Source organism: Aquarana catesbeiana, linkage group LG13 (assembly GCF_042186555.1).
Source record: "Aquarana catesbeiana isolate 2022-GZ linkage group LG13, ASM4218655v1, whole genome shotgun sequence".
Taxonomy (NCBI): domain Eukaryota; kingdom Metazoa; phylum Chordata; class Amphibia; order Anura; family Ranidae; genus Aquarana; species Aquarana catesbeiana.
In genome coordinates this window covers 112,495,316-112,519,786 of record NC_133336.1, presented here as the reverse complement: position 1 = coordinate 112,519,786, position 24,471 = coordinate 112,495,316, and positions in this window count along the sequence as shown.

The window sequence follows — 24,471 nt, the reverse complement described above, 5'->3', positions numbered from 1 at the left end:
CAGCTGGACTCAAATGAAGGTGTAGAACCATCTCAAGGATGATCAGAAGAAATGGACAGCACCTGAGTTAAATATATGAGTGTTACAGCAAAGGGTCTGAAATCTGCAAAAATGTCAACAATTCTGTGTTTTTCTGTCAATATGGGGTGCTGTGTGTACATTAATGAGGAATAAAAACGAACTTAAATGATTTTAGCAAATGGTTGCAATATAACAAAGAGTTAAAAATTTAAGGGGGTCTGAATACTTTCCGTCCCCACTGTATATGTATAAAAATATTCACTAACAAAGCAAACAAACAAAAATGTTTTAATTGTTTATCGTTTATAAAATAGATGTGAACAAAAGAAAAAATGCAGGAAAATAATAATTAAATGGAGGAGAATAGGGAGTTAATTAAGGCTAAATAAGGGTTATTAAGGGGTTAAACAGAGTAACATTTGTTCATCCCTTTGATCTGCAGATGAAGAAATGGAAATATACAAAAAGAAACAATGTTTATTTTTATTTGAGTGTTTCAGGGATGATCAATGTTGTTAATAAACATTGCCGGCTGCTTTTTTTTGACAGCTCCAATTACCGGATTTCGTTAACACTGGGGAGACCCACTGACAGCTCAAAGAACCGAGCCTGAAAGTAAAGGTTTCAGGTATCGGTGCATTTGCAGGAGTACCGATACTTGTGCAAATACTCGGTATCGGCACCAATACCAATACTAGTATCGGTGAAACCCTAGTATGTATACAGTTTAATCTCTGTTCAGCTGTGATTTTTATTTTGAAAAAATAATTAGAAAAGATTTGATGTGAGTGTGGAATATGCAATCTGCAACATACTAGATGGTGTCAGAACCTATCACTACACTACCTCAGAAGATAAACTGAGCACACTACATTAAAAGAGAAGTATGGGAATCCGGTTTTACTCATAATCATACTTACCTAGGTGCCTGGACTGATTCCAGTGACGTCAGCGGAAAGCTTCAGACCGCTCTCTGCTGAAAACAGGTCACAGGAGTGCAAAACAAGTTGCACTCCTGTGACCCATAGGAGAAGCCCAGCCAAACAAGCTCAGGCTAGACTTCTCCTTTAAGGAGCTCTGTTTTAAAACATGCAGACCGGCACCAATTGGGCTTGCATTATCTGCTCTAACTTTCTATAGTTAGTTATACAATATAAATGTAAGAATTAATGCTCAAAGTAAAAACAGGAGCAGCCAGCATAGGGAAAACCTTGGTGTATGAAACTGTAAGATAAAATGATTGCACATTTGATAACATTTTCACTTTCTAATAAATGGGAATAATCCTTAGCGAGTTTCAGGCAAGCTTTTTCTGTGTTTTGTTTTGCAAAAGGAGCTTCCCATTCTACAGCAACTATTGTTTTTTGTCATTATCTGTAATTCTTGTTTAACCTCAAAATGAAATGACTACAGTTATGACTAAGGAAGCAACTGTCCTGAAATGTAGAGCTGAAATTAACTTTGACTTCAATCAAAACTCCTGTTTAGGGCCTGCAGTATGTTCACCAGCATCTAATAAACCAAAATCGTAAACCCTGCGTTTGCTCAAAATTTAGCAGCTGACACAACAAATAGATAATTCGTTCAAAACCCCATGTGCATCAAAGTGTAGCGCTATAGTATTATATTAAATAACCTCAAATGGTTTCAACATAAATCTGTGAAAAATATATATGACAAAATACAGTAAACATTTCATGTAGTAAAATGAAAAAAAGAGAAAGGGAAAAAAGAGAAAAAAACACTAGAGACTTTTTTCTCTTTTTTTCCTTTTTCTTTTTTCCTTTTACTACATTAAATGTTCACTGTATTTGGTCATATATATTTTTCACAGATTTATGTTGAAATCATTTGAGGTTATTTAATGTAGCGCTACACTTTGATGCACATGTTCACCCGCATCTGCACCTGCACTACTACCCTCCAATGTATTTTTGCATTTGTAAAGCAGGATTAACTTCTGAAAACATGGAAACATTGATGATGGAAACATTGGTTGCCAATCTAGTAATGGCCCCAATGGGTACAGCTGTGGCCAGTGTACTTAAATTGGACAAATACTGAATCTATGTAACATACTGGAACAAAATGTTGCATAGAATTGCAAATTAAACTACAAGTTAGCCTTGATGTTGTAGTCTTTAGAGGAAAACATGGGGGACAGTATCCTCCCTCTGACACAGGTAAAACAAGCTATTGAAGATGACATTATGCAGTTTTGTGAACTAGTGAACAAAGGGACAGAAGTGGTTTATCTTAGGAAAAATGTCTACATCGGAGTGCAAAAAGAGGGAGGAATTCAACAGCCATGTTCTGTAGCCTTCCAAAGGCTTTGGACTCAGATTTTCAATAAAATGTTGATGGTTTGAAGATGCTAAAGAGGGGGAGATGGGCGGAGCCTAGCGGAGCAGACATGCATTGTTAGAGCTCCACACTGCTGAGGAGAGAAGAGAAGGACAAAGCGGAGCCTGCAGGCTCAAAAGGTATCCATTTGAACCTTTTTGCCCCTGGGAACAAACTGTGAAAGTTTGGGCAGGAAATATGGTACTGGGAGGAAACCGTGGCAGAAATAAAAATCACCTCACAAAGAGCTCACAGGCACTCACTGCAGCTGAAGCAGCTCCAGTCACCTCACAAGATACAGCAGCAGGGCGCTCTCACAGACAGAAAATGTCACAGCAAGACTCTCCATTTGAGTTAGATACAGAACAAATCCTCTCACAAACTTCTCCACAAGCCTCCTCAGCATCCCCAGTAATATTATTACAATTTGAAAAGATGCTTCATAAGGCTTTAAAACAAACCTCAGACCAAATAACAAAAAGCCTAACCAAAGAAATAAGAGAGCTGGGAAACCACACCGCAGCCTTAGAAATAAAAATGGATGAAACTGAAATTACAACCCAAGAAATTATATCAGAATTGGAACAATTAAAAGAAGAGAATTTCATACTTCAAACTAAGCTCGAAGATTACGAAAATAGAGCCAGACGTTCAAACTTGCGCATAAGGGGAATACCTGAAACTGTGACAGACCTGCAATCTACTATTACTGCTCTATTACAAGAACTAAAGCCAGATATCCCTATTGAACATTTAGAACTGGACAGAGTACACAGAGCCCTCACAGCCAAAAAGAAAGATGGACCCCCACGTGATATAATCACAAAATTTCATTATTACAGAACGAAAGAACAAATACTAATTGCTGCAAGAGAAAAAAAGGAACTTAAATTTCAAGGACACAATTATCACATTTTTGCTGACCTATCCCAACTTACTATTACTAAAAGACGATCCATGAAACCCCAACTAATGGAACTGCAACGCCACAACATTATGTATCAATGGGGCTTCCCCTTTTCAGTCAGATTTAACTACCAAGGTACAATTTACAGAAGCAGATCAGCAGATGAACTACAACAAACCCTTTTAAAATTAAATCTGACAGAACCCACAAGCAGCAACTCTCCCACACGCAGAAGAATGGCATCATCTTCACCTTCAGGCAGCACCCAGAAAATTTCAGAACAAAATGGGAATCATCATTCTCACAAAAGAGGCCATTATGCCACATCATCCATGGACCAAGAAGATTCAATGGACTGACATCCTAATTCCTGATATCTCTTCATTTATTATACTAAGAGATGGTTCTCTATAAAAAAACTGTATTTATAACTGAATGTAACTGCATTCTGATAGTCACACACTGTGTGGGATCATGTTACATTCCAGTTATATTTCTTATTGCTTCTGATTCATATAGCCTTAGAATATATAAGTGAAATAAAGAAATTCTTGTTCAGTTATATATTATCAGGTAATAACAATAGATTTATTACTTTTTGGGACAAATATGTTCAATAATCCAGAAGTAATGGAAGCTTTTTCTTTTTTTCTAAAACAAATATATTATTACCTAACTAGTTCCTAGAATTATGTTTTTGTTTATTCTAATCTGAAGCAATACAACCTCAATTTTATGAGTTAACATATCTAAACAGTTACATATGAATAAAATATGTAATTGTTTACTCTAAAAGGGTTAAAATCCCAAAATAATTCAAACTATCTTCATCAATACCAAAGTCATTAACAGTACCTTTGTAACTGAATTATTTAGCCTAGGGCAAGACTAACCATATACAACCACCCTGGAATAAATAATTTCAACAAAAACTATATTCTGCACTCCAATTAATGAAACATCATTTTGATGTCTTTTGACATAGCACTTCTCTCCTGTAAGCGGAAGATCCGTATATTAGCCCTCCTCATTCTCCCAACCATATTATATGGGAGTGTGACGAAGGCACTTATTCCCCTGAGAGAGATATTTATTCTCTTTCACGGGTAAATTGTGATTACTTGCAAAAAAGAAGTTATACAATGTATCATCTAATCTCATATGTTTTTTGTTTACTCTTTACTCCAGAGTTCACTGGTTTCTTTTCTATCTTTTCATCTCTTCAGTCCACACAGGTTGATCTGCGCAGTCAGCTCTGCATAACAAAAAGTAAGTCAAAACTATTTGATCTGTTGCCATGGCACCACTGAATATACTTTCCCTGAATGTTCAGGGAATAAATGTCCCTCAAAAAAGGACCAAAGCCTTCCGTACTTTCCATAACAAGAAGGCTCACATAGTATGCCTCCAAGAAACACACTTCACCAAAGATTCTACTCCAAAATATATTTCTCCTTTTTATCAACAAATTTACACGGCTTCTGCCTGTACCAAGCAAAGGGGAACTCTAATTGCATTTCACCGATCCACACCATTCACCTTATCATCAGAAATTAAAGACCCAGAAGGTAGATACCTGATACTCATGGGTTATATAATGGATACAGCAATCACGGTGATTTCCTACTACGCTCCTAACAAACAACCTACACCATTCCTCTCACATATATTACAAGTGATTAATACACACAAAATAGGAACAGTGATAATGTGTGGGGATTCGAACCAGGTCCTCCTCCCATTTCTAGATAAATCACCTTTTACACCATCCAAAATAACCTCTAGATTACCTTTTTCTCAACTTCTTTCCAAATACAATCTGGTAGATTCGTGGAGAGAAAGTAACCCAATGAAAAAGAAATTCACTTATTTTTCGCACCCTCATCAAACCTTCACCAGAATAGATCATATTTTTCTAACAATAGGAATGTTACCAGAAATTATTGCATCAGATATAATTCCGATTCCGTGGTCTGACCATAATGCAGTATACACTACTATAGCCTCAGCCATACCAAAAGCGCATGACCCAACGTGGTACTTACCGGACATAATGCTCAAACACCCACTACATCAGATGGCCATTGAACAAGCTTTAAAGGAATACATATCAATTAATAATACAACAGACATCTCCCCAATAACACTGTGGGAAGCTCATAAGCCTGTCTTGCGTGGTACAATACAAAGACAAATGGCACTATTTAAACGGGAACGCAAAAATCTAGCAAAAAAACTAGAACTCAATTTTAATGCAGCCTACATATCATTCCAAGATAATCCATCTCAGAGTACAAAATCTCATCTGGAAAAATCTAGATTGGAATACGATCTATTTCTCACTGAGTCAGTTGATAAATCCCTCAAACGCTCCAAACACAATTTCTACATGAATACAAACAAACCAGGTACATATTTGGCTCGGGCATTAAATTCAACTAACAAATCTTTCAAACCAATACGTTTGAAATTATCAAAAAATGTTTATACTTGTAATCCAGTTAAAATAGTCCATAAATTTCACTCACATCTCGCAACTTTATACAAGACAAACAATGAATTTAATCCTACAGAGGCTGAATCCTTCTTCTCAAAAATAACCTTACCTGAGTTATCTCAGAATCAAAAAAGCAGTTTGGATGAGCCTATAACTATAGATGAAGTTGCTAACGCCATAAAAGACCTAAAACTTAACAAAAGACCAGGCCCAGACGGCTACTCGGCTTTATACTATAAAACATTCTCAGAAATACTCTCTCCCATTCTCACTGAAACTTTTAACAAACTTCTAGATGGACATTCTTTTCGGCAAGAAACACTAATGGCAATTGTTTGTATGATCCCAAAACCCCTTTCTGATGATACTTCCTGTGTGAATTATCGGCCTATCTCTCTGTTAAACCTTGATATTAAATTATTAGCAAAAATAATAGCAAAACGCCTCAATAGCATTATAGGAAAATTAATACATAGAGATCAAGTAGGCTTCATGCCAAATAGACAGGCAGGCGATAATATACGCAGGGCAGTGTTATTGGCACATATTGCTAAAAAACGGAAAATCCCTTTATGTTTTCTATCTCTCGATATTAAGAGGGCATTTGACACAGTATCCTGGCAATATATGCAATATTCATTACAAAAATGGGGTTTTGGACCCCACTTTTTAACATGGATCAAAGCATTATATAATAAACGCAAAGCCTATATAAAATATGCTGGATACAAATCTGATGCCTTTAATATCGAAAGAGGTACCCGACAGGGTTGCCCATTATCTCCCTTATTATTTGCCCTTATACTCGAACCCATGGCCCAATACATCAGAACAAACCAAACTATAACTGGCATTGAAGTAGGAGGTATCACACACAAATTATGTATATTTGCAGACGATATATTACTTTTTCTATCATCACCACAGGTCTCTGGTCCTAACTTAATACCAGCTCTTGATGGATTTGCAGCCCTATCCGGCCTTATGATTAATCCTAATAAATGCCTAGTGCTTAATATTTCACTCACAAACATGGAATTGATCCCGGCTAGGGCTGCACTCCCATTCACATGGGCAGAAAAATCAATCCCATATCTTGGAATTCATTTAACAGCATCTCATTCTGACTTATTCTCAACCAATTATCCTCCTGTATTAAGACAGATCACAAATCTAATAAAACAATGGTCGCAACTTCCTTTATCCTGGATAGGGAAGATTAATGCAATCAAAATGACTATTCTACCCAAATTGCTTTATCTATTCAGAGTCCTCCCTATTCCAATTCCTTCCTATTTTTTGAGAATAGTACAAAAAAGAACAACTTCGTTTATATGGGGCTCTTCTAAACCACGTATACCTATACACACACTACATCTTCCCAAAAACAAAGGAGGCCTGGGATACCCTAATTTTACTAACTACTACAGAGCAGCACATTTGGCCAGTCTGTCCAAATACCATGCAAAACAGGAAATCCCATTATGGGTATTTATAGAGGCTTCAGAAAATGACCCTCTATTAATATCAAACTTATTATGGCTTGATCCTAAAGACCGCTTTAAAATTCATAATCCCATAACTAAACACTTCTTATCTCTCTGGGATAAACTAAAAACCAAATATCAGTTACAATCTCCACACAATCCTCTCCTTTCTTTTATCAGAAATCCGGCCTTTTATCCGGCATGGATCTACCCAAATTCTTTTAAAGCTTGGACAACATCAGGCATTCAGACACTAAATGACTTCATAGCATCTAAATCATTCTTTTCATTCCCATCGCTTAGCGAAAAATATGATCTACCAAACTCTGAGATATTTAGATATCTCCAAATCAAAAATTTCTATACACCATTCCTAAAGGGGGATACACCATTATCCCAATTATCCATTTTTGAATCAATCTGTACAAAAGATCCATTTGCTAAAGGTACAATTTCATCACTTTATAATCAATTATATGGAGTAGCAAATCTTAATAGACCCTCTTATGTTCAGAGGTGGGAGGAGGACCTGGGACGAACTTTAGAAGACACGGACTGGTCTAACATATGGCTCACATCTAATTCATCTTCACCCAACATCTTAGCACTGGAGACAAATTATAAAGTCCTAACTCGCTGGTACCTTGTACCCGCTAGAGTGGCAAAATATTCACCTAATACCTCAGCTCTTTGTTTTCGAGGATGTCCAGAAATAGGCACACATTTACACATATGGTGGACGTGCCCAGTAATCCAAACCTTCTGGAAGGAAGTCTTCGTGATTGCATCTAAAATATTTAAAAAAATAATACAACCAGATCCATATATAACTTTACTTAGTCTAAAACCGGAATGGTTAACACTCTCTCAATTCAAACTTATGATCCAACTAATAACGGCTGCAAAACAAACAGTGGCCAAGGCATGGAAATCTCCTACATTGGTACTAGCAGAAACAATTCACAGAATGAATAATACAATGTCCCATGCTAAGATGGTAGCCATCGATCAAAATCAAATTCCAAAATTTGAAAAACTTTGGCATCCTTGGATAAAACAACAGTTCCTGTCAAACTTCAATGACTCTGTCCTGTTGCCATGGTAACAGATTAAATGACTTACAGAGACACTCATTCTAAGGCTTCAAAGAGAACTAAAAAGAATAATAAACTGACGAGCGGGACAACCTTGTGGACCATACCTCTACCTTTCTACCCTTTTTCTTCTTTCTCTTTCCTTTTCTCCACCTTACGATTAAAGCTCATTATCAGAATTTATTTGACCTATATACACTCTACCTGTAAACAATATGTATAGTAGGTATAAATCATTTAAATACCTACAAAAGTAACTAAGGAAATGATATATATCTTTAATTTAGGTTTACGTGAACCCAATGTTTAATATTTGAAATTTCATGATATTTACCTATATAAACCCTACTGTAAAACAATGAGCTTACTTTATAGATCCTTGTAAACTTACTTTATGTATCTTTATAATATTATATACTCAATAAACTTCTTTTGACAAGGAAGATGCTAAAGAGATGGTCAGACCACCAATAGAATGTTTATAGCTAGAATAAATAGTCCTATCTTGGTTTTAAAGAGTTAAATATTGTTATAATTGAAGTCATTTAGATGAGTTAAGATAAAAGCATGTCAATCAGTTCAGGAAACCATTTCAATTGTCCCTTTTACTGCGTGCAGAACTAGAGCTATTACTCTATCTATGCTAAGAATTTTTGCCTGGGCTCAGAGAGAAGGTGACCACTTTACAGCTAGAATTCCAATCTGCCTCAAGATGAGCTGACTGCAACTATAGGGATTTAGGAATCTGTGCAGGGGTGGTGTTGCCAAAAAAAAAGTCAGATGTGCTGAAAGGAAAGAGAGTATCCACAAGCTACAAACATGACATTTAGTAGTAGGTTTAGGAGACAAACACCTTCACAATAGTGATGGAAGATCTCAGGGTATGTAGCAAAACCTAGCACCATCTAAAGTACTGCACAGCAGAATTCGTCTACAGTGACTATTATTATGTAGCACCCTTCTAACAACATAACACCTCCAGAGACACAGGTGATCTAGCATTTCCCTCCAGCTCTGAGTCCATGGCTAAAATGGGGGGACAGAGAAAGGAAACTGGGCGCCAGTCACTTGTCTTTTTAAAGTTTTATTGCAGAACTGTTAAGGCAGTGTGAGGGTTATGGGTCCCATATACTATAGCAGATTAATTACAGACTCTCCAGATGCAGATCAATGTCAAGCTTCTCAGTGTCAGGAGCAGAAGGCAAGGCCAGCAGTATATTAGCATGTATTAAAAAGGCTATTTACTCAACAGATAAAACTATAATTTTGCCACTTTACATAACTTAGGGTACTGTTTGCTCATGCCTGTCTATTTGTATCCCCCTGACCAACCACTATAAGGTTTTTTGCCAGTGGTGCATGTTGAAGAAATATAAAGATATTTGGGGTGACCTTTCAGAAAGGCCCTTGTTCCCTATGATGTTGTCAGGAGAGGAGAAAGTTTTCTGCCCAGGGACGGTGCTACTGAATAAAGGGCCTGAGTCCAGGCCTCGGGAATTTATGCTGCCTTGCTGGAGGGTATATATCCAGAAGGAGTGGAGCAGTAAATGGCTGTCTGCATGAAGCATCTTGAGGAGAAACTATGCTTGCCATTCATTGTGAAGGTAGACACATTCAGATGTCAACGCTGGGGCAAGTGTCTCCCAATGATCTCCTTTAATAAACCAAATGCACCTATGTGCTTGCCTTTCTCTAGTGCAGAGCTCAGTTGTGACAACTGGAGTGGGCTTTAGTAGATTATTGGCTTGAAGGGGCTCATCACCTTATTGTGGTTTAACTAACCACAAAAAGTTATACTATATCAGGTCTGCAAAATGCCTTAATTCCTAGCAATCTTGCTGGACCCTCTTTTTTGCCTGCTTTAGTTAAACCATCACCTACAGTCCGGACTCTAAGAATTTGAAAGCAGAAGCTCTTTAAACCTCAATGCAAAGGGTCTTCTGAGTACCTGTCAGTGTTTGGGTATGAGAAGCCCAATAGCAGGTTTACATACCTTGGATAGGGATGCTCAGGAGGTGAATCTAGCACAGTTTCCAAAAACGTAGTACAAAAGGGAAAGTCCAATAATCAAGGTCAAACATAGCAGAACTCAGGGCAGGCAGCAAAGGATCAGAGTCAATAAACGTAGCAAAGGTCAGGTAACAATATCACACGGCAAGGAACAGGTACACACTGTGGGTAGCTCTAAAACAACTGAGCACTCTCTCTCTGAAACCTCTCAGTTTTATAGTGATTAAACAGGAAGTGACCTCCGGAGGGTGTGGTGGAGGTGATGCAATTGCTGTCTATAACAGGAAGCACTTCGGTGCTGCCATCTTGATATGAGGATGCCATCAAACATGTGCTAGAGGCCTCACTATACTCACAGGGGGGTGCCACAGGACACAGGCCACCAACAAGAGTGCCAAGGACTGACATGCTATGAGTGCGAAGGACCCCTGTGGTTGGTACAGGTAGGTTGTGGGTTGTGACAGTGCTCCTCCACAAGACGTGACCTCTGGGAGCGCAAAAGGACAGGACGGCCAGGATGATGTCTATGAAAATCAGAAGCAGAAACCCATTAACGATCTTCAACACTGTAGCCTTTCCAGTGAATCAAGTATTCCAGATAACCATGGCGTAATCTAGTATCTAAGATGTCCTCCACATCATATTCTTCCTCTCCATTTACAATAAAAGGATCAGCAGTAGATAGGGAGCGAGAGGGACAAGGATCTGGGACAGCAGGCTTTAACAGAGAAGTATGAAAGACAGGATGAACCTGTCAGAAACCATGAATCAGACTGAGATAGAAGTACAGTTAAATCTCACTTGTTTAATAATAATGAAAAAAGGTAAACAGAGTAAACATAGTCAAAACATAGCCAGAGTTCAGGAACCGGAATGGATAGTCAGACAAGCCTAAATGTCACGGAGCCAGCGATGAGGGTAGTAGAACAGCAAGCAGGATCTGGACCCAGAAGGAATGTCAGCCAAGCAAGTCTTCAACAGGAACACAGGAGAGCGTCTCAAGAGATGTGACCAAGGCAAAGGCAGAGATTATCTGGGCTGTACGGCTTAAGTAGGCAGGACTGACGAGCAGGACATCATCAACAGGTGAGTCACTCTGTAGATATATATGAGCTGGCAATTAGCTAACAGCTGAGCAGCTAGCTCAGAGAAGGAAGTACTGAGCTCAGCCCTGACAGAACCCTATAGGAATCAGGTAGACTCAATCTCATTGCAGCGGGGGAAATTACACGTTCAATAGCAAAGGGTCCCACATATCTCAGTCCTAATTTTCGGGTAGGACATTTCAGTTTTAGGAACAAGGTGGATAACCATACTTGATCACCTGGTTGGTGCTGAGGGGCAGGATCATGTTGTCTGTCCGCATAGGCCTTATGCCTAATCTGGGCACGAGTTATGGTCTTCTTTACTACTGAAAAGCTCTTCACAATTTCTTCCAAATGATTATTAGCAGCAGGTACATTATCAGGAACTGGGGATCCAGGCAACATAGTGGGATGGTAGCCATAATTAGCATAGAATGGTGAGGAGGTAATGGAACTGTGGAGTTGATTATTGTATGCAAATTCAGCTAAATATAGATATGAATCCCAATCATCTTGAAGATAGATTGTATAACATCGCATAAATTGTTCTAAGGTTTGGTTGGTACGTTCTGTTTGGACATTTGATTGAGGATGAAAAGCGGTTGACAATGAGCGTTGGATATGAAGACCCCTACAGAAGGCAGCCCAGAATTTCAATGTAAATTGAGATCCTCTGTCCGTAACAATGGATTCTGGTAAACAATGAAGCCAAAACACTTCTTGTAAGAATAAAGTGGCTGTCTGACTGGCAGTAGGTAGGTTCTTAGTGGCTATGAAATTAGATATTTTACTAAAACAATCCACTATTACCACTATTGTATTGTAACCATGTGCCAAGGGTAACTCAACAATAAAATCTATTGAAATGTCAGTCCAGGGCATGGAAGAAACAGGCAAAGGAAAAAGAAGACCTTGAGGGTGATTGTGACTGTCCTTACCACGAATACAAACCGAACAGGTAGAAACGTAAGATATCACATCTTTTAATAAGGAAGGCCACCAGAAGATTCTTCAAATCAGTTTATGTGTTTTATGTATCCCTCCATGGCCCCCTATGGGAGTGTCATGGCAATATTGTAGTACTTCAGTGACTGCAGCAGGAGGGACATAAACTCTTCCTTTCTACAATAAAAGTCCATTTTGATAGTTAATTGGGGGGGTTTTTGGAAGGTTTATCATTCACATTAGTATGAGATCTGACGGTATCCCAGAGCGATGGCATAGTAGCCAAAAACAGTCTTTATTTAATATGGTAAAAGGTTCAGGACCTGGAGATGATGTGTCAGTTCCCATACGAGAAAGGGCATCAGCCTTATCATTTCGAGAATCAGGATGGTAAGTTATCAGCAGGAGGAACCAGCTAATGAAAGGAGCCCATCGGGCTTGACGTGGTTTTAATCTTTTAGCTGTCTGTAATCATTCAAGATTGCGATGGTCTGTATAAACCATGATGGGTGTGCTAGTGGCCTCTAGCAGATGTCTCCATTCTTTTAATTCAAGTTTGTTTGCTAATAATTTTTTCTCCCCTACATCATAATTTCTCTCAGCGGAAGTAAAGGAGCGTGAAAAAAAGGCCACTGAATGTAGTAGTTCTTTCTCCCCGGATCTCTGTGATGAGACAGCCCTGCAGCTGTATCTGAAGCATCTACTTCAACATAGTATGGTTTGTTGGGCACAGGTAAAATTAGAATAGATGCATAGAATAGAATTGAATAGAAGTAAATAGGTCTCTCAACTCATCAAAAGCTTGTTGGGCTTGTTCAGTCCATTGAAATTTCACCTTTTGTTTTGTGATAGCTGTAATTGGCTGAACAACCTTTGAGAAATTATGTATGAATCTTCTATAGAAGTTACAGAAGCCAATAAAGCATTGTACCCCTTTTTGTTTGTAGTTACTGGCCAAGATAATATGGCTTGAATCTTGGAGGTGTCCATCTCTATGGAACCAGGTGAAATAATGTACCCCAGGAAATCTACAGTTTTCACATTGCATGCAAAACTAGAAAAATGTGCTTTCAAACGATGAGTCTTTAGTAGGGACAACACTGTCTTAACATGTTCAATAAGTTCTTTCTCTGTGGTAGAGTATATCAATATATCATCCAGATATACTACTACATAGGTGTCTAGAATATCCCGCAGAACATCATCGACAAACCGCTGGAATGTGGCAGGAGCATTGCATAATCCAAATGGCATTACCAAATATTCATAATGTCCATAACAAGAATGGAAGTCAATTTTCCATTCATCTCCAGTCCTAATCCTCATGAAGTTATAAGCTCCTTGTAGATCGATTTTGCTGTAAATGGTAGCAGAACGCAATATTTCCATTAATTCAGGAATTAAAGGCAGTGGATATTTATTTTTAACGGTAATAGCATTCAGTGCTCGATAATCCACACATGGAAGGAGGCCTCTATCTTTTTTCCCTACAAAAATAAATCCCAGCGCCAGCAAGGGAGGTAGATGGCCTTATGAAACCCTTCTTTAAATTTTCATCAATGTCTTCTTTTAAAACTTGTAATTCGGGCTCTGCAAAAGGATATGTCCTGCCATAAGGTATCAGAGCCCCTGGTAACAATTTGATAGGACAGTCATAAGCTTGATGAGGAGGGAGAGTATCAGCCCCTTTCTTCTCAAAAACATCATCAAAGGCCAAATAGTGTACAGGAATCTTTGACATGTTGTCATTAGTAGTAGGTCAGGTCAGATTCACAGCTTGAGATATTAGACAACTAGATAGACAGTGCATAGAAGAAAACTTTAATACACCAGTTTGCCAGTCTACTGCAGGGTTGTGTGTCCGTAACCAATTTATTCCTAATACCAGAGGAAAAATGGGGGAACAAACAAGGTTAAAAGAGAGTGTCTCTCTATGGCACGATCCCACAATCATTTCTAGAGGAATGGTTTCTGTGGTAATAGGACCAGGTTTTAAAGGAGTTCCATCTATTAGCTGTATTTGTGTATGTACCTCTTTATTGGTAATAGGTACTGACAAAGCTTTAGCTAATGTAGTGTTCATAAAGCAGCCAGTAGCTCTGGAATCGATCATTACATTAAGGTTCACAGGCTCTTTATTCCACTGTAAAGAGAGTGAGATAATCAAATAAGAGGACATGGTATGTAGCAATTATTGTGAGGAGGAGGATATATTAGATTGCTCCCCATAGGTACGGGTTTGTAGAGAAAAGAGAATCTGGCATGAGGTAATAAATGTTTGATAAGAAGAGCGATCTCCATTGAATTTATCAGGTAATGCAACTTTGGGTTCAGGAGCAGCAGCACCTCTTTCTGGATATGTCACAGGTTCTTCAGGCACAGGAGCAGGTGGAGGTGTATTAACCAGTTGGCCAATCTGTTTGATTGGCTTGTAAGTTTGTTTAATTAGTTTGTAGGTCTTGCACAGACACTGCCAGCATGCTTATCTGTTGAGTCAATGTCGCTAATGCTTCAGCCATCCCCACGGACTCCATACTGGCTCAGTTGTTTTGTCAGTGTTTGGGCATGGAGAGCTCAATAGCAGGGGTACACACCTTGGATAAGGATGCTCAGGAGGTGAATCCAGCAAAGTTTCCAAAATGTGGTACAAAAAGGAAAGTCCAATAATCAAGGTCAAACATAGCAGAAGGTCAGGGCAGGCAGCAAAGGATCAGAGTCAATAAATGTAGCAAAGGTCAGGTAGCAATTTGACATGGAAAGGAACAGGTACACACTGTGGGTAGCTCTAAAACAACTGAGCATTCTCTCTCTGGAACCTCTCAGCTTTATAGTGATTAAACAGGAAGTGACCTCTGGAGGGTGTGGTGGAAGTGATGCAATTGCTGTCTATAACAGGAAGCACTTCGGTGCTGCCATCTTGATATTAGGATGCCATCAGACTGTGCTAGAGGCCTCACTATACGCACACAGTGCCACAGGACACAGGCCACCAACAAGAGTGCCAAGGACTGACATGGACTGACAAGAACTGACATGCTGCAAGTGCAAGGACCCATGCGGTTTGTACATATAGGTTGCGGGTTCTGACAGTACCATAGCATTCTGCCTCTTGTCCAGATTGTGGCCATCCTTTGCCCCGACCTGATGAACTCTGTATCTGAAGCACAGTCTCATGCACCAAAAACGCTACCCAAGGTGAAAGCTATTTGTTCCATTCTATCTTCTGCTCCAAATCCTGCCAGAGGTCTTGACGCCAAATTGGCCAGATACCTGTGTATTGCCAAGACCCTTTCACTTGTCTCTGGTGGTCATCTGGTGCCTTACCATCCTAAAAGATTTCCATTGCTAGGTTCCTAGATTAAAGCCCATGAGACCTGTGCCCATTCCAAGTTCTAGGTTCTTCTAGTTCTAGATACTTAATTGTACTTCTTCCCTTGCGAGTCCCTAAGCTCCCCTCTCGCTTAGGACTTCATTGTAAACCTTCTTCCCTCAGATAGGCACACCATTATCTGGGTTACTGTGGATCACTTCAGTATTATAGCAATTTTTTTCTGTATTTAAGCTTCCATTTTTAAAATCATTACCTGTTTTGTTTGTTCGGTTCTACTTAGACTCCACAGTGTGCCCCAGAACATTGTGTCTGACAGAGGCATGCAATTCATATGAAACATTTGGAAAGCTTTCAACGCTGTCATTGACACCAGCCTGTCATTCTTGTTGGCTTACCATCCCCAAACTAATGGGCAGATAGCGTGCACTAAACAGTCCTTAAAGAGGTTGTAAACCCCGGGGAAAAATAAAACCTGTAAGACAAAGGTATAATGAGCTAGTATGCATCACATACTAGCTCATTATGAAATACTTACCTTAGAATGAAGTCCTCCAGCGGCACCAGCTCACCGCTGAGACCATTGACATCTTCCCCGGTGTTTCTTCTGGGTTCGTGGGCACTGTGAGTGGCCGGAGCCACAATGACTTCACTGTGCACGGGAGGCACCGTTTACGGCACTGGCTTTGAAGGTCCGGTGCGGTAAGCTGGACCTTCAGCATACATGCGCCGATGACGTCATTGGCTGCATGCACTCTGAATATCTCCTAAACTGTGCAAGTTTAGGGGATATTCACAGTACCTACAGGTAAGCCTTATTATAGGCTTACCTATAGGAACAAGTAAAAAATGAGACTTTGATATACAGTAATTTATGAAATGATGTATGGTTTTGTTTCTGATCATGTCTCTGCATTTCCTATGAACATTTTTGTTCATTATGCACAGTGAGGGACAAACATTTAGAAAAGGGATTTTCATGGTGCAGACTAACACCACTGCATGATGCATACATTTTTGTGCAGTTACTTTTTATTCACTTTAAGTCCAGAGCGGGTGTTATCAACTAAAGTCCTGATAAGCTCCTTGTACACACTATACTTCCATCTCACGGTGTCCCCATCTTCTAATTAACTAAGGTCTATACTAAATGACTGAATATGAAAATGTATATCAGCGCACATATGACACAAAAAACTGGAAGCAGCTGAACACCAGGGTCAAACGATCAAATCCCTCCAAACAAATAAATCAAAAGGTGCAGCGCTAAAATCAATAAGACAACCGTAGAGAATATGTAAAATGCTATATCCCTGGGGGAAAGAAAATGATGATGTGATGAACAGCACAAAGAATGTCCAAATACAAAATGTCAAAATATGAAGACATGAATCCACCAGGCTAATGTGATGATCACAGCAAAATAGTGTGGCTGATAGTAGAACCCTTCACCATGAACCAAATGGCCTCTCACCTGGTCACAAAGATAAAACAAGCAATCTCATGTGGGTCCGCAGATAAATGGCAAAGGTCCTAAGGCAAGGGACTCCTCCAGATAACCAGGTAGCAGGTAGGTGTCGTTTTCATGAAATCACAAAGGATACAGACATAGTGCTCTCCGTATAAAACAGTTTATTAAAGAAAGTGAAATAAAACTTACATAACAGGCACTTCACAAGTGCCAGGACGCTGACATGGAAACACAGCAGAGTGTGTACGAGCGGTGGAGCATGTGCAGTAGCCGCGGATGACGTCACGACGTCACGTTCTGGACGTGTTGCGTCCCAGTGGGCGGGGACTTCCTCAGCAGATGTCGTGACTACGTGGGCACCCGCGCTATAAAGAGGTGAGTTGTTATGGCAACACCAAAACAACTTCGAATGACGTGTATCAGATGTGGGCCGGCTCCGGAAGTGTCTCCACACACATCATTCGGAGCAAATAAAGCCCAGTCTGATATTAAAGGCTCAAAACTGCACATGATATAAGATTAAAAATATGTAAAAAATATATATAATCAGATATTAAGAATACATATATGATCTGGTGTTGACACAAGACACACATAAAGTGTAATCTTGACAGAACAGTGACAAACACCTAGGTCACAAAAATAAATGATTATTAAAATGATTGTAAAAAATGCATAATAAATACCCGTCATCCGCGACCACCGACTGCTCACCAACATAATTAGATAAAATTCTCATCATAAAAATTCTCATCATAAAAATTCTCATCATAAAAATTATCTAACATCTTATCGATCAGATATAAAACAATTAGTGTCGAATTCTACATTTAACCCATCGGGGCACATAACCCCAGTCTCATAAATCCAATGGGATTCTCTTTTACTAAGCTGCCGGATAAAATTACCCCCTCTCCAGTGCTTTGTGACCCTTTCAATGCCCCAGAATTTTAGATACTTAGGGTTTTGTTGATGAAAAGTCTTAAAATGTCTGGACACGTTGTGGGTCTTGAGGCCTTTCTTAATATTATTAACATGTTCGGCTAATCTAACATGTAAGGGTCTTGAGGTTCTTCCAACATACTGGAGCCCACAGCTACACTCCAGCATGTAGACAACCCCAATGGTGTCGCATGTGATTAACTGTTTAATCTCGTACTCCCTGTTAGTGGCCAAAGCTAAAATTTTTTTTCTTTTTTTGATGTTTCCTTTGGAGTGCCTACATCATCATTTTCTTCCCCCCAGGGATATAGCATTTTACATATTCTCTACGGTTGTCTTATTGATTTTAGCGCTGCACCTTTTGATTTATCTATACTAAATGACAACTGGATATCCCATCCCTTTCTGATGAAGACTGGGAAAGCTGTGTTTCCTCCTATGTTACCAATCTGATCTCTTCTAGGGAAAATTTTTACACAGAGCTTACTATACGCCACGCAGATTGGCAGCAATCTACCCGGATAGATTCTCATCCTAACCATGATGTGGAGACCTGGAGGCTTCCTTTATACATATGGTATTGTCCTTCCCCCTTCTGCAGAGCTTTTGGGAACAGGTTGGGGGGATGTTAACCAGGTTGCGGGGACAACACTCCCACTAACTTCTGAGGTCATGTTGTTGAATGTGCTCACCGACCCCATGGTGAGAAAATATGCCAAGTTGTTCATAATATATTCCACGTACTATACTCGCAGAGAAATTTTACTGAAGTGGAAGGCTGAAGTGCCACCCACCCTCACCACCTGGTGGAATACCCTGAATAATGTCTTACTTTTATATAAAATAATGTATATCAACAGGAACTGTCCGAGTAAGTTTGTCAAAATATGGTCCACCTAGATAGATTCCTGGGCTCTTTACAGCTGGAGACTTCTCCTCCCAGCCCGGAAGCGAACCCTTTGGTTTATATACAATACTGGGACGGGTAGATGGGTGGACCCTGGCCTGGCTGGCTCCCCCCCTGTGGGGATCCTCCAGTGTCTATCCAAGACTCACTGGTTCGGGTGAGAGTATTCTCCTAGTAAATATCCAATAACCTCTTTTTCTAGTAGCCCTGTTGAATACAGTTGACTGGTATGTCTCTATACAGACATATGTAAACAATGTATACTGAGAATGTTTTTGTACCATCCTTTATTTCTTTTTTACCTTGCAATATTTTGTGATACTGACATGTGAAAAAAAAAATCAATAAAGTTCTTACTTTGTAAAATAAATTAAAAAGTCCAGATTGTATCACCCCCTTCCGGTCCAGGTCATTTTTCAGTTTTCAGCACTGTCACACTTTAAATAACAGTTGCAATATAGTACCCAAACAAATTTTATATCAGTTTTGAAACAGGTAGAGCTTTCTTTTGGTGGTATTTAATCACCAATGGGTTTATTATTTTTGATATATAAAAGGGAAAAATATTGAACATTAAAAAAAAAGTTTTTACTTAATTTTTGTTATAAAAGTTTGCAAATAAATAATCATTCTTTATACATTTAGGCCAACATGTATTTTGCTACTTTCCTTTTGGAAAAAGAACCCAAACCAGTGTATATTTTTCAGTCTGTGTGAAACAGTCCTTAAAGAGGTAGTTTCATGCAACAAAAATTTGTAAACCCCGGGGAAAAAAAAAACCTGTAAGACAAAGGCATAATGAGCTAGTATGCATCACATACTAGCTCATTATGAAATACTTACCTTATAATGAAGTCCTCCAGCAGCACCAGCTCACCGCTGAGACCGTTGACATCTTCCCCGGTGTTTCTTCTGGGTTCGTGGGCTCCGGCACTGTGAGTGGCCGGAGCCACAATGACTTCACTGCGCACGGGAGCCACGGTTTACGGCACTGGCTCTGAAGGTCCGGTGCGGTAAGCTGGTGCGTCATTGGCTGCATCCACTCTGAATATCTCCTAAACTGTGCAAGTTTAGGGGATATTCACAGTACCTACAGGTAAGCCTTATTATAGGCTTACCTGTAGGTACAAGTAAAAAATGAGACTTTACTTCCTCTTTAAAGGTTTATCTGTTTTGTTTCAGACAAACAACTACATTGGTCCTTTGCCCTACCCTGGGTTAGTTTGTGTACAATAACTGGCCCCTTTCCTCCTAGGGAGTGCCTCCTTTCTATTGTGTTTAATTCTAGTATCCCAGCTCATGCTCTTTCTATGGCATGCATGTTTCAGACCGACATATACACGGGCAGAAACTCGGCCGCTTTGTTTTTTAACTGGCAAATGTCTCCTGACATTCTGCCCATGTGTATGGGGCTTTAGGGCCCAAAACCCATTGGGTTTAGGTTATGTAGACACACACAAATATACCTAATGTTACTTCAATGTATGGGGGAATGTGAATGTAGTGGTGGGGAGGAAGGTTTTTCAAGCTTATAAAATAGCAATCAAACCTTTAATTAACCTGTTTCTCAAACTGCTAAGTGTCTTGTTCAGAAGAGACCTTTAGGGCCCTGTCATACTTATGAATATGCTGTAACATGCATGTTTGATATACAGTACTTTATGAAATGATGCATGGTTTTGTTTCTGATCATGTCTCTGCATTTCCTATGAACATTTTTGTTCATTATGCACAGCGAGGGACAAACATTTAGAAAAGGGATTTTCATGGTGCAGACTAACACCACTGCATGATGCATACATTTTTGTGCAGTTACTTTTTATTCACTTTAAGTCCAGAGCGGGTGTTATCAACTAAAGTCCTGATAAGCTCCTTGTACACACTATACTTCCATCTCACGGTGTCCCCATCTTCTAATTAACTAAGGTCTGTACTAAATGACAACTGGATATCCCATCCCTTTCTGATGAAGACTGGGAAAGCTGTGTTTCCTCCTATGTTACCAATCTGATCTCTTCTAGGGATCGTTTCATACAACAAAAATTTTTACATAGAGCTTACTATACACCACGCAGATTGGCAGCAATCTACCCGGATAGATCCTCATCCTGCCCATGATGTGGAGACCTGGAGGCTTCCTTTATACATATGGTATTGTCCTTCTCTCTTCTGCAGAGCTTTTGGGAACAGGTTGGGGGATGTTAACCAGGTTGCGGGGACAACACTTCCACTAACTTCTGAGGTCATGTTGTTGAATGTGATCACCGACCCCATGGTGAGAAAATATGCCAAGTTGTTCATAATATATTCCACGTACTATGCTCGCAGAGAAATTTTACTGAAGTGGAAGGCTGAAGTGCCACCCACCCTCACCACCTGGTGGAATACCCTGAATAATGTCTTACTTTTATATAAAATAATGTATATCAACAGGAACTGTCCGAGTAAGTTTATCAAAATATGGTCCACCTGGATAGATTCCTGGGCTCTTTACAGCTGGAGACTTCTCCTCCCAGCCCAGAAGCGGACCCTTTGGTTTATCTACAATACTGGGACAGGTAGATGGGTGGACCCTGGCCTGGCTGGCTCCCCCCCGTGTGGATCCTCCAGTGTCTATCCAAGACTCACTGGTTCGGGTGAGAGTATTCTCCTAGTAAATATCCGATAACTTCTTTTTCTAGTAGCCCTGTTGAATACAGTTGACTGGTATGCCTCTATACAGACATATGTAAACAATGTATACTGAGAATATTTTTGTACCATCCTTTATTTCTTTTTTACCTTTCAATATTTTGTAATACTGACATGTGAAAAAAAAAAAATCAATAAAGTTCTTACTTTGTAAAATAAATTAAAAAGTCCAGATTGTTTCACCCCCTTCCGGTCCAGGTCATTTTTCAGTTTTCAGCACTGTCACACTTTAAATAACAGTTGCAATGTAGTACCCAAACAAATTTTATATCAGTTTTGAAACATGTAGAGCTTTCTTTTGGTGGTATTTCATCACCACTGGGTTTATTATTTTTGCTATATAAAAGGGAAAAAGATTGAACATTAAAAAAAAAAGTTTTTACTTAATTTTTGTTATAAAAGTTTGCAAATAAATAATCATTCTTTATACATTTAGGCCAACATGTATTTTGCTACTTTCCTTTTGTTAAAAGAACCCAAACCAGTGTATATTATTCAGTATGTGTGAAAGTTATAGTCTACAAAGGTATATATATTTGAAAATTGTTCAGTCCCAATGTACTGACTGCCTGTCTCATGTTTTGAAGCCCTAAAATGCCAAGGCAGAATAAATACCCCCTACTGGTATGTGGCTGCCCCCCAGGAATAGCATGTTCACTAGCCAGGAAGTACAGGAGGCTGAAAAAAAGGAAAAATAGAGTTTCTGTGGTTTCAGGAGTGCAGTTGTCTGTAGGGAAAGGCTCGCACTGGTGTCTCACAGGAACGGCATCAATCAAATGTACAGTAGGGTCAGTCAGGCAGCAGGCAGAGAAATGGTAAGCAGCAAGCAGACATAGGATTGATCCAGGCAGCAGGCAGAAATGTAGTCAATAGGGATAGTCAATAGAGATGGGCTGAATACCCCCCCCGGTTTAGTTCACGTCAGAACTCTTGAACATTGCAATAGTTTGCACCCAACCGACGATCCCTATTGAAGTCTATGGGACCCGAACTTGAAAAATCAAAACTCCCCATTTTGAAGGCTTATATGCAAGTTATTGGCCATAAAAATTGTATGGGGGCCTGGCTAGTACCCTGGGGGACATGTACCAATGCAAAAAAAGTTTAAAAAAGATAGTTTTTAAAGGAGCAGTGATTTTATTAATGCTTAAAATGAAAAAATAAAAATGAAAAACTCCTTTGAATATAGTGCCTGAGGGTCCCCTTAATCTGCCTGTAAAGTGGCGCATCTGTACCATGTATAGAACCCGCTGCAGCAAAACTGACATTTATAAAGAAAAAATTATATTTAAATTGATTTCCCCTGCAAGCTTTCTTTATTTTGTAAACAACGGCTTATGGAGCCAGTTTGTATGATGAGGCCACAATTTAGTGCACTCAGAACAAGATTAGTGATTTTCTATTTGGCTTGTCTCTTTGCCAGACTTTGGATGTAAATAACACATTTATGCACCACAGTGAGCAAGCCTTATTTGAAGAAGCCAAATTATAGTACACTCAAGATTAACAATTTTTTTAAGATAAAGTCTGGGGTCTCTTTCACAGACTTTGGATAGTAGTAATAGTTGCCAAACAATTGGTCTTTGGGTGTTGGTGGTGCCCTCACCCCGTAAACCTTCTAGAGGTACTCTTGATGAAAGCAAGAATTATGCCGCGTACACACGGTCGGACTTTCCGGCATACTTGGTCCGGCGGACCAGAGTGTGCCGGACAATCCGCCCGTGTGTGGGCGGCGGCGGACTTTTCCGGCGGACTTCTTCCCAAAAGCCCGCCGGACCTAGATTTTAAACATGTTTGAAATCTTTCCGTCGGACTCAGTTTCGGGCGGAAAGTCCGCTCGTGTGTGTGCTGGTCCGACGGAAAGCCCGCTCGTGTGTAGGCTGGTCCGACAGACCAAATACGACACGAGGGGATGGTATTGCATCTCGCGCTCGCTGCAATAGGAAAAACAAATCTTCCTATTGCGGCGAGCGCGGGGCATACCAGGCCCTTAGGTCTGGTATGGATTATAAAGGGGAACCCCGCTACGCCGAAAAAACGGCGTGGGGTCCCCCTAAAATCCATACCAGACCCCGATCCGAGCACGCAGCCTGGCCGGTCAGGAAAGGGGGTGGGGACGAGCGAGCGCCCCCCCCCTCCTGAACCGTACCAGGCCGCATGCCCTCAACATGGGGGGTGGGTGCTTTGGGGGAGGGGGGCGCCCTGCGCCCCCCCCCCAAAGCACCTTGTCCCCATGTTGATGAGGACAAGGGCCTCTTCCCGACAACCCTGGCCGTTGGTTGTCGGGGTCTGCGGGCGGGGGCTTATCGGAATCTGGGAGCCCCCTTTAATAAGGGGGCCCCCAGATCCCGGCCCCCCACCCTATGTAAATGAGTATGGGGTACATGGTACCCCTACCCATTTACCTAGGAAAAAAGTGTAAGTAATAAAACACACTACACAGGTTTTTAAAATATTTTATTAAACAGCTCCGGGGGGGGGATCTTCCTCCGGCTTCGGGGGTCTTCTTCCGGCTTCGGGGGTCCCTCCGCTTCATCTTCTCCCGGCGTCCGGTTGGTTCTTCTCCGCTCTCCGGCCTCTTCTCCCGGTGTCGCAGGTCTTCGGCCGGCCCCTCCGCTCTCTTCATGTAGCTCTATTGCGAGCGGAGGTCCGGACTTCTGGGCTTCTGGGCTTCTGGGCTTCTTGGCTTCTTGGCTTCTCTTCTCTTCCCCCAGATGTTGACACGACGCTCTCTCCGGCTGGA